This window comes from Mixophyes fleayi, chromosome 2, assembly GCF_038048845.1.
Source record: "Mixophyes fleayi isolate aMixFle1 chromosome 2, aMixFle1.hap1, whole genome shotgun sequence".
NCBI lineage: Eukaryota > Metazoa > Chordata > Amphibia > Anura > Limnodynastidae > Mixophyes > Mixophyes fleayi.
In genome coordinates, this window is record NC_134403.1 from 224,278,221 (window position 1) to 224,290,328 (window position 12,108).

Consider the following 12,108-nt stretch of genomic DNA (forward strand, 5'->3'; position numbering starts at 1 on the left):
CTGCTATTTCCTACAGCAGGGATTGGCAACCTTCTTCTATCAGTGCACCGGCAAAAATCTTTTCAAGCCCAGGTGTGGCAGTAGTGTGTGTGCAAGCGTGCGTATATATATATATATATATATATATATATATATATATATATATATATATATATATATATATATCTTATTTTATCACGTTAAAATGATAATATTAATGGTAATGGGTACAAATAAACGTTCATGTTAAGCAACACATTAGTGCCCCCAGTTTATATTATGTCACACATAAGTATCCCCAATTAGTATTATGTCACACATAAATATCCTCAATTAGTATTATGTCACACAAAAGTGCCCCCAATTAATAGTATACCTGACATAAGTGCACCAAATCATATTACGTCACATTAGCCAGTGTATGCAACTCACTTCTTGTAGACAGTGGTTACATTCCATCTTGTTCTGTATAAAATGACAGGTTGACTGAAAGGTGATTAATGACCCTGGGTGAGATGAAGCATTGCTACTTATCACTGATAAATTTTATGTGCCCGCCGTCTCATGGGTATTACGTTGCATGAACTGATAAGAAATGTTACAAGGCACGTCGCACTGGGGGTTATGCTGGCATGTTATCGTGCCTGTAGGGCAGGATCAGGGCCGGCAAGAAATTTTGGGCCCTGGTACAGCAAATGTTTTGAGTCCGCCCCCTGCACAGGTGATCAGCAAGGGTGCTGTATGCTGCCGCGGTGGCGCCTCCAAAGGGGTGTGGTCAGCATGGGCATGGCTGGACTTTGTTAGACATGACTTAGTGGTGGAAATTCAATTGCCGGAGATGTGACACCAAGACATCGCGCAGCGCACATTGCCGGCAATTAAGGTAGAAATCTCCGCCACAAATGGGAGGAGATTTCTGTCAAATCTCTGCCACAAAGTGTCCCGCTGACGTCCCGGAGACACTTTGCGGCTAAATGAACTCCCCCATTATGTATTAAAATTTTGTCACTCTTACCTACCTGTGATTGCAGCTATCGCATCCTGGTAATGGATTTTTGCATGGATCCTGGAATGTTGGGAGCTGTTGGAAAATGTAAATATGGAAAAGAAAGCAATAATTGAACACCGTACATAACACAGATCATGCAGTATATAGTACATACATTATAATAAAAATATTACATTTATCACACCCACCCCCTGTCATATCATTCATCACGCCACCCCCCAGACACACCACGTCACCCCCCAGCCACATCACGCCACCCCCTCAGTTACATCACCCATCACTTCATCGCCCAGACACATCACGCCACCCCTCAGCTACATCACGCATCACCCCCCCCCCCCCACCACCCCCATGTTTTTGGGGATAAAATAACCTCCACCTGTTTCTTGGATAAGTAATGTGATTGTAAAGCTAATAAATTATGAAAAAAACAGTTTAATTCCTGGTAGGCCGTCATTAATTCTACACACAAACCACATTGTCTTCCTCTCCATCTATGCATATTGGCAATGCAGCCATCGTCTTTGGGTGTATATTACACCCTACACTTATAGTTAAATATCTAAAGAAATGGACAAAGGCAGTTTGGTTTCTGTCTCTCTAGGCCCCCCTCCACTTGTAGAAAATACTAAAAAATTCAGCTGTTATAGACTGTACAATATAAATAGAAATGGACAAAGGCAGTTTGGTTTCTATCTCTATAGGCCCCCCTACGCTTGTAGAAACTAGAAAAAATTCAGCCGTTATAGACTGTACAATATAAATTGAAATGGACAAAGGCAGTTTGGTATCTGTCTGCATCAGACCCCCTCTCCACTAGGAGTAAAATAGAAAAAATTCAGCCGTTATAGACTGTACAATATAAATAGAAATTGAGAAAGGCAATTTGGTATCTGTCTGCATCATCCTCATCAACATCATCATTAGCACCCTCGTCACCTACACAAATCTCCCCCTCATCCTCTTCTAATTCTAAAGTGGCATCCTCAATTTGTGTATCACCGGCTACACTCGGGCTGTTCAGGCACACATCAGCAGAACTGCTGAAAGGGCCCTTCTTTATGGGTACACAAACAGAATGCTCACGATTAGACATACCACTGGTGGATGGACTCTCCACAGGGATTGGTGTCATTTCTTGCAGCTCTGCTTTCCCGCATAACAGTAGTTGTGCACCACTTTTAGACTTCAAATTACTTGGTCTTGCTTGGTCACGAGTGACCGTACAAGAAAAAGGCTCAGTAACATTTTTTGATCTGCCACTAATAGAGAAAGGCGAAGGCCTCATTCTTTCTTTGCCACTGCGTGTGTAGAATGGCATGTTGGCAATTCTTTTTTTATCGGCCGTTAACTTTTCCTCAGTAACACCTCTTTTTCGATTCAACACGGTTAAAAAAAATTTGGTGTGTGTTTTTTTCCCTGATTTAAAAAGACTAAGTACTTTTACATAGGCTTTACCAGATGACGTACTGGGAACACTACCATCAGGACTGGTGCCAGCACCTGCTTGCTGATTCTGCTCATATGTGGACTGCTTTGAATCCATTTTAATGAGCCTAAACCACTTGTAGTGCAAAATATTGTATAGATAGATACTGCTGCTAAATATGACTTTTGGCAGCCAGAAAAATTATTGTTTCACACTGGGGAATATGGGACACCCCAAAGCACTTGTAGTGCAAAAAATTGTATAGATACTGCTGACAAATATCACTTTTGACAGCCAGAAAAAATTATTGTTTCACACTGGGGAATATGGGACACCCCAAAGCACTTGTAGTGCAAAATATTGAAAAAAAAAGCCTCCTCTTTCTGCCTCTCTTCCTCCACTAACAATTGCTAATAGAATTGGTAATAATAATAGAATTAAATAGATTAGAATTGAAATAATAATACAAAGAATAAGGTGTACAATTATTGCTCTGTCCCTGCTCTAATACAGCCTGTGACCTAACCCTGCTCTCTCCCTCTATCAAATGGCGATGGATTGTTGTGTAGGTGGGTATTTATGCTTTTCAAATATCGCGAGAACCGAGCTCTGAGATCCGACTACGTCATGATGACGTTTTGCCTAGATTTCGATTCCGAACGGGTGGGAGAGTACCGAGCCTGCTCGGCTCGGTACTCGGATAGGCGAAGTTCGGGTGGGTTCGGGTTTCTGGGAACCGAGCCCGTCCATCTCTAGTTACAATACCCATCACGCCACCCTTCAGCTACATCACGCCACCCCTCAGCAACATCACACCACCCCCCACCTACATCACGTATCACACCACCCCTCAGCTACATCACGCATCATGTCACCCCCCAGACACACCACGTCAACCCCCCAGACACACCACGTCACCGACTCCAGACACATCACACGAGGGCTCAATGCCATATACATACACATACATAATGCTAAAAACACATAAAAAAGTCACACATACATAATTCCATACACATACACACTGCCATACATATACACACAAAATTCCACATATATACTCAAAGCCAGAGTATAACACCCCCACCCCGCAATCCCTTGTACTCACCTCATCTCCAGAGGCTGATAGCTCCGGGCTGTGCTCTGAAATGACAGGTAGCCTGGCAGCAGTCTGATTTGTTGCCTGGCTGCCTGTCTCCAAGTTCAGTGACAGCCTGTCACAGACTCGCTGTCCCAATTAGCCCCTCACTCTCCAGGCTGGTGAATGGGAGGGGTGAAATAAGCTTGTTGTCTACAGTAATTAGTATAAGCTCCCCCCCTCTTGGCACACCTGGGCAGGATGGATGACTTTGAATATGTAATGTGAGCCAGCTACAGGGTCTCGTCTATCTCTTAACAAGAGCCAGGTGGAACTGCAGCAGTTCAATTTCGGCAAGCTCCTGTGTTTATGAATGCTGCTCCGGCGTGCCAGATGACAAAGCTCTGCGTGCCATGTCTGGCACGCGTGCCGAGGATTGCCGACCCCTGTCCTACAGGCTACACATTGAGCCAAGGAGCTCTAAGTCTCATGAGATTAGGTCATTTTGCCAGCTTGCCTCCTCATTCTGCAGGAAATTTCCACCCTGGATGTCCAGCACCAGCGCAGCATAGATAAGTAAAGATAGTGGGCTGAGGGTGTCATGAGGTTTCCTGGGGGGTTATCATAATGTGCCTTGGGGTGTCATAATGTGTCTGGTGGTGTGCCATAATGTGTCTTGTGGGGGGTGTCATAATGTGTCTGTGGGGGGGTCATAAACTTTCTTAGGTATTGCAAAGCAAGTTTGTACATGGGTTTCCAAATTACTTGTTTTTCCTCCTAGTATGGAAAGAGACTTTCTGACATTTCGATTTCAATGAACTCTTGAAGATAATCCTCCACCATCCTTTGCATGTTAATCGTAGGATCGGATGGAGTTATGGCCGTGGTCACACTTTTTTTGCTAAAATCTTTCAAACCAGCCCAGATGTCAAACTGTTGTGGTCTGCCACCTGCGACATCTCTGCGTCTCTTTGGAAAGTGCAATTTCCAACGAGCAGCAGCTACCTGAGAAACTGAAGGAGGAGACGCCGTCAAGCCAAGGACCAGTTCAGCGGTCAACTTGCTGACCAGGAGCTCCTTGCATCTGTTCAGATCTCGGTCATTTGGAAGCAAAGAATCTACGTAGGTCTTAAACATAGGATCAAGCACAGTGGCCAAAACATAGTGATCCGACTTCAAGATTTTAATAACTTGAGGATCATTGTGAAGCAAATTAAGTACTTGATCTACAAGGCCAACATACTTTGCAGAATTGCTTTCTTTCATCTCCTCCTTCAGTTTGTCAAGCTGCTTTTCCAATAGCCTAATTAAGGGAATGACTTAGCTCAAGCTATCAGAGTCTGCACTCACTTCACACGTCACAGCTTCAAATGGTTTCAGCACCTTGCACAGCACAGAAAGGATTCTCCACTGTGCAAGACTGAAATACATTCCCCATCCTTTCCCAATGTCACGGCTTGTGCAATACGCTTGTATGGCTTTGCGCTGTTACTCCATCCTCTGAAGCATGTACAGGGTGGAATTCCACCTTGTTAACACCTCTTGCTTAAGTTGGTGGCAGGGCAAATTAAATTGTTCTTGGAGCTGCTGCAATGTCCTACATGCTGTGGCAGAATGCCTGAAATGAACTGAAATTTTACGGGCCACCGAAAGCATCTCCTGCACCTCACAGTTATTTTTAAGAAGCTCTGCACCACCAAGTTGATTGTGTGAGCAAAACAGGAAATGTGATAGAATTCACCCAGCTGTAATGCTCGCACAATATTGTTGGCGTTGTCAGAAATGACATATCCTGGGGAGAGTCCAAGTGGCATAAGACATGTATCAATGACATCCCTTAGTTTTCGTAACAAATTATCAGTTGTATGCCTGTTAGTGAAGCCGGTGATACAAAGAGTAGCCTGCCTGTGAGAAATGTTATGTAGTGGTGTACATCCTGCTGATCTTCCTGCTTGTGAAGGCGAATGACTGACCCAGTGGGCTGTCACAGTCATATAATCTTTTGTTTGCCCACTTCCACTTGTCCACATATCTGTGGTTAAGTGTACAGTGGGTAGAATGGCATTTTTGAGCCCAATTATTACATTTTTACGAACGTTCTGGTACAGTTGAAGAATAGCTTTTCTTGAAAAACGGTGTTGTGATGGAATTTTGTAACGGGGGCACAAAACCTCAATTAACTGTGAAAAACCAGCTGCATTTAAAGTAGATATTGGATGCAGATCTAACACTAGCATAGTCGCTTTGCGACTGAGTGACTGCTGTCATACTTGCTTCCTCTAGCAAAAGATTGTTTAACAGTTAATTGTTGTAAAGTATTAATGGTCTTCTTCTTGTGCTGCCTATGGGAGGAAGATTCACCCCCAGCAGCAGCAACAGCAGCAGCAGTTGGATTAACGCTCAAGAATTCTTCAGAGGAATCAAGGATAGTGCAGGAGTCATCTAGCCTTAGCAACTTGGATGTAGGACTTACTCCGATCGCTACTGAGGATATTGATGAGGACGGTGTTGTGGGTGTAGATTGCAGGCGTCGGGATGTAGGTGAGAGAAGGTGATGATGGACTGCTTGTTGTTATTTTTTTACCATAACTTTCAGATTTTCCCAACACCTTGCCATGAAGTCGCGTCAAATGGCGTAACATGGATGAGGTTCCTAGATGGTTAAGTTCCCTCCCTCGACTGACTGTGGCTTTAGATACACTACAAATGGCTAGACAACCGTTTCAGGATTTGGGTAGAAATAATTCCACACATAAGAAGTTGCTTTTTTGGTCTTATGTCTAGACATGACAATGGCCTTCTTCTTATCACATGCCAGAACTGCTTCCACTGGTGCAGGACTTACACAAACAACATCTTCATAATCAACATCCTCATTAGTGCCCTCAGCGGCTACACATATATCCCCTCATCCTCTTCCAATTCCAAAGTGGCATCCTCAATTGTGTATCTCCGGCAACACTCAGGCTGTTCAGACACTCATCAGCAGAAATGCTGAAAGAGACCTTCTTTATGGGTAAACTATCAGAATGGTCACTATTACACATACCACTTGTGGATGGACTCTCCTCAGGGATTGGTGTCATTTCTGAATCTGAGCATACATTTTCCTCTAATGCCTTACTGTTTTCTTGCAGCTCGGCTTTTACACGTAACAGTATTTGTGCACCACTCTTGGACTCCGAATTACTTGGTCTTGCTTGGTCACGAGCAGGGCCTGATCAACCACTAGGCTGACCAGGCTGCAGCCTGGGACGCTGGGTGCGGTGCTGTGGGTATTTTTTAAATTTATTTTTTTTTCATTTTTTTTTTCGGGGTGGGGGAGGGGAGGGGGGGTGGAGGGCTCGACGATCAAAAGCATTGGTGGTCAGTGGTTAGCAACACACAGCCAATTGCCAGGCTGCCTGTTGCTGTGCAGCAGACAGGAAGCAGGACGTCTTCACTTCCTATCTGCTGATCTGAGGAGAGGAGCGACGCTGGCACAACTACAGGTAAGTGAAGGGGGGAACTGCCCTGCATATCTATAGGGAGGGGGGGGAACTACACTGCATATCTATAGAGAGGGGGGGAACTACCCTGCACATCTATAAGGAGGGGGGGGACTACCCTGCATATCTATAGGGAGGGAGAGGGGGGACTGTCATGCATATGTATAGGGAGGGAGAGGGGGACTGTCATACAAATCTATTGGGTGGGGGGGGCTGCCATGAAAATCTATAGGGAGGGAGAGAGGTTGATATGTATGAAGGAGGGCAGAGGAGGGGGGCTGATATATGTGACTGGAGGAGTTTTGATGTGACGGGGGGGGGATAGCTAGCTAGCAGAGTGGAGGTAAAGATAATAGCTGCAAGGGGGATGGATGCAGGGTGGGAGGTAAAGAAAATGGCTGCAGCAGGGGTTAAGGAAAATGGCTGTGGGGGGGGGGTTGTGGTTAAGGAAAATGGCTGCAGGGGGTATTTAAAAAATAGAGCAGCTTTTGGGGGCAGAATCTCATGATTGTATGGTGGTCACATGGGTGGTCTCAGCAATCACTAGAATACTAAATATTAGTGAGATGGGGCTGGTAGAAGTTTGTATTTGATTGACAACAAATATTCAGACATTGCTTATATATGCCTGTCCAATGGGGTACTTTTAGCTGGCCATAATGGAGTGTTTTGTTTTAACTAAAGGGGCTAATCATTCAGGGTTTGCATTATAATACATTTTTGCATTTTCAAAACAGGACGCCAACTTTCCAGAAGACAGCGAGAGGATAACAAAGTTGCAAGAGAGAAGAGCAAGAACAGGTAAGAGACAATGGCACAATCTGTCTAAATTTGAATGCTGGAGAATACACCTGAACATTCATATTCAGGAGTGTTCCTATACACCTATATATTCGGAGGAGGGGGGGGGGGCGCTGCAGCCGTATTAGCCTAGGGCGGCCAGAACCCTTAATCAGGCCCTTGTCACGAGTGACCTTACAAGAAGAAGCCTCAGTAACAATTTTAGATCTCACACTCATAGAGAAAGGCGAAAGCCTCATTCTATCTTTGCCACTGCGTGTGTAGAATGGCATGTTGGCAAAAAATTTTTTTATCGGCAGTTAACTTTTCCTGGATTACAGCTCTTTTTTTCTTCAACACGGTAAAAGGTGTTTTTTTGTTTGTTTGTTCCCTGACTTCAAAAGACTATGTACTTTTAGATAGGCTTTATCAGATGACATACAGGGATAACTATCATCAGGACTGGTGGCAGCAGCTGCTTGCTGCTCCTGCTCTTTTGTGTACTACTGTGAATCCATTATGATAACACCATACACTTATTAGTGCAAATTCAGAAAAAAAGACTGCAAGGACTGGTACATTAGGATTTCAAGGACCAAATGACCAAAGCAGCTCTTCTCTTTGGGTGTATATTAGACCCTACACTTAGTAGTGCAAATTCAGAGAAAAAAAAAAAGACTGCAAGGACTGGTATATTACGATTTCAGCAATGGCCAAATGACCAACACAGCTCTTCTCTTTGGGTGTATATTAGACCCTACACTTAGTAGTGCAAATTCAGAAAAAAGGCCTGCATGGACTTGTAGATTACTATTTCAGCAATGACCAAATGACAAACGCAGCTCTTCTCTTTGGGTGTATATTAGACCCTACACTTAATAGTGCAAATCCAGAAAAAAGACTGCAAGGACTGCTGTATTAGGATTTCAGCAATGACCAAAGCAGCTCTTCTATAAGGGTGTATATTAGACCCTACACTGCAAGGACTTGTATATTTGTACTTCAGCAATGACAAATTCAGCAATGGAGCTTTCTCTAACACTGCTACCACTCTCCTCTTTCTCTTCTATCACTTTGCCTGCCCAATTGCTCTATACTCTGTCCTACCCCTTCTCTGTCCCTTCTCAAATGGCACCAGATCGCCGTGGAGGGCGGTATTTATAGATTCCAAAACTCGCGAAATCCGAGATCCGACGATGTCACAATGACGTTTTGCCTTGTTTTGGAGTCCGAAATAGCGCTCAGTACTTGGAACCCCTAAGTTCGGGTGGGCTCGGTTTTCGGGAAACCGAGCCCGCCCATCTCTACTTACTATGCCAGGGAATCCTATCCAGTACCTTCTAGGGTTGTTATAGTCACTCAGACAAATGCAGTTAGAAAAGTACAACAGTACATTTATTGTAATAAAAACACTCACTAGCATACTATATACAAACAGTAAATAAATGCTAGGCAGGTTTACCACATTATCTGTCTCTTACCCTACTAGCTTAAGGAGCTTCAGTCACCAGGATGTCCTGATTTGCTGAATTCTGGCTGGCTGGCCTGACATTGTTTCCTCTACCAGCGTAGTAGTAGTCAAGTCCGTAGACTCCCTGTTAGATCAGGCCCACCAAGTAACAAGTCCCATGGAGTTATTCTGAGCTGCATATGTACCAGCAGAAGCCTAGACTTCAATGCTGGAATTCTTCCCAGGATCAAAAAAACAAAAAAGCCCAACCTCATCTGTGTCTCACTCTATCCTCTATACCCTGTAATTTTCCCAAGGTCCAGGGACCAGGGTTTTTCTTAGATAGTGGGATCCTCTCAGAGTATCTGTCTGTCAAAAGGGGCTGGTACTGGGTTGTATCTTCTCATTACAATACATCCTTGGACCTCTGCTGGGATGACTCCAAGGAATCTGGTGGGATACAACCCGAGACAATGGGGACATACTCAGGTTAAATAAGTGGCAAAGCCAAAATGATTAAATGACACTCCCAGTATTAACCCCTTACAAGCTTTTCAGGTAGAACTAGCCTCCGGCTGATCAGGACTTACCATAGAGAAAGAATGGGGAGAATGAATGCAGCTACAGCCCCCTCACCTGTATCCTGGAACTGGACCCCACCCAATCCTTACTCATAAACCACCTTCAATTTAAGAACAATGTATAACAACATCACTGCAATATTTACAATAAACAATATACATTTTTACAATGAGTAGCATATAGTGAAAAAGTCTTCTATATAGGCATAGCTACAATGTCCCTTTATCCCCATGTAATTAAGACACTGCATTTGCAATCTGGTGAGCTGGTTGAATATTAACAGGGCTATAAAAAGTGCATGCTGTTATGCTCCACATTTTGTGAGAAACAAGGGACAGGCTGGATAAGGTGATATCAAACTCGTTTCATCACAGTTAGCTTTGCATAGATGGTCTTACTGAGATGTCCATGGCCCCTTCAACCAGGAGAGCTTATCTTGCAGCCTGGCAGCAGTGGGGCCAATTTTTGGGATAACAGGTTCGGCATGATGCAGGTCAGAGTGACGACATGATTGCCTTTATATGAGTCAAATACCATGCAGGCGTCACTAAGACGTTCATGACTGCCTCCTTGACCGACATATCTTTCATGGCTCACCTGCACAGATGGGCGAATTTTACAAAAGGGTTCTTGATCTCAAAGTCTCTTAAAGGGTGGGCCAGTGGTAAAGGATGCGAGAAGGTCGATTGTGGCTGGGATGTTGCGACAATTAATTGGTGCTCTTTCTGCTTTAACTAATGATTATGAGACCCTTTTATTTAATAGGTATTTTTCGCTAGCATTCTTTGATGCATTTTGTGTGTGAAAGAGTTAGTAGCGCAGTCGAAGCATGCTGCTGGGGACACATTGCGTGTCAGGCACATGATCATAAATGTTAACCAAATTTCTTGCAAACTTCTAAAGTCCAAGACTGACCAGTAGTGAAAGGTCAGTGGATTTCCGTAGCGTTCCCAGTAGGTCTGGCCCATTTGTCCAGTAGTGTTGTGTTCCTGATTTGCAGGGATCAGACTGAATTGGGGGGGAGCCCTGGTTGGTTCATGCCGATAGGGCCCCTCTCCCCACATTTTAGTTTAATGCAATTTTCAAGTGTGTTTAGAGAACATCTGGTCCGGACTGAAGGACCTGCCAACCATTGCAGACATGTCTACTGTCGCTGCATTGGATGCTGTCACAATTGAAAAAAATGGTGGAGGATTATTTTGCTGACACCATCCAAATAGACATGTCAGACAGTCCATATTGTTACTGGCAGGAAAAAAAGGCAGTTTGGAAGCCCCTGTACAAACTGGCTCTATTTTACCTGAGTTGTCCCCCCTCCAGTGTGTACTCGGAAAGAGTTTTTAGTGCAGCGGGGAACCTGGTCAGTGAGCGGCGAAGGAAGTTGCTTCCTCACAACGTTGAAAAAATGATGTTTATAAAAATGAATAATCAATTCCTCAATGAAGTACAGCACTGCCCTCCAGATAGTACAGAGGGACCTGTGGTTGTGGAGTCCAGCGGGGACGAATTGATAATGTGTGAGGAGGAGGAAGTACACACTGTAGGGGGAGAGGAATCAGAGGTTGAGGATGAGGACGACATCTTTCCTCAGTAGAGCCTGTTTAGTTTGTACAGGGAGAGATGAATTGATTTTTTGGTGTGGGGGCCCAAACAAACCAATCATTTCAGCCACAGTTGTTTGGTAGGCCCTGTCGCTGAAATGATTGGTTTGTTAAAGTGTGCATGTCCTATTTCAACAACATAAGGGTGGGTGGGAGGGCCCAAGGACAATTCCATCTTGCAACTTGGCATTATGTGACCATTCAACAGTCGTTTGCCATGTTCAAAAAGTAAAACAAAATGTCAACAAATTCAAAAAATTAAACCAAAAGTAAAATGCCCTGTCATAATTTAAAACAAGAGGTATTGACGTGCTGGAACTACTGTAGTGTTTATATGTTATAAACACTACACTTGGAAGTTGCTGGAGGTATTGTGGCCCCGGGGCTTCTCCACTATGCAGTCCAGATAGAGGTGTATCAGATATTAAACAACGTTGACTGTTGCTGCAAAATTTTTAAATAATATTGTGGGGAACACTACACTATGCAGTCCATAAACTTTTTGGGTAGAATTCAGACCCGTGGAGGGTTTTTTAATTATATTGTGGCCCCGGTAAAAAATTGTGTACCGGGGCCACCCCACTACGCAGTCAAGAAACTTTTTTTTTGGAATTCAGACCCGTGGAGGGTTTTTTAATTATATTGTAGGGACCACTCCTCTACGCAGTCCATATACAATTTTTGGTGTAATTAAGACCAGTTGATGGTTTTC